Raw genomic sequence first — 253 nt, forward strand, 5'->3', positions numbered from 1 at the left:
CTTCGGGAATATCTTCATATTGAAAGTTTTGCGGGTCGATCAAAAGGATTTCATCAGTTGGTTGTTCTGGTACCTCAACTTCATTGATAGCGTCTTCTTCTTGCAAGGGCGGTTCTTCTCCAGCGACAATGCGTCCACGAGGTGTAATTTTGATAGCAGCTAACCAGTTTATCCCGGAAGTTCGAAGCCGAGGATAAGGAAGGAAGCTAACTTGCTCGGCTTGTGAAGCTAAAATGAAAGGCTCAAATTTGTT

This window comes from Brassica oleracea, chromosome C7 (genome assembly GCF_000695525.1).
Source record: "Brassica oleracea var. oleracea cultivar TO1000 chromosome C7, BOL, whole genome shotgun sequence".
Classification (NCBI taxonomy): domain Eukaryota; kingdom Viridiplantae; phylum Streptophyta; class Magnoliopsida; order Brassicales; family Brassicaceae; genus Brassica; species Brassica oleracea.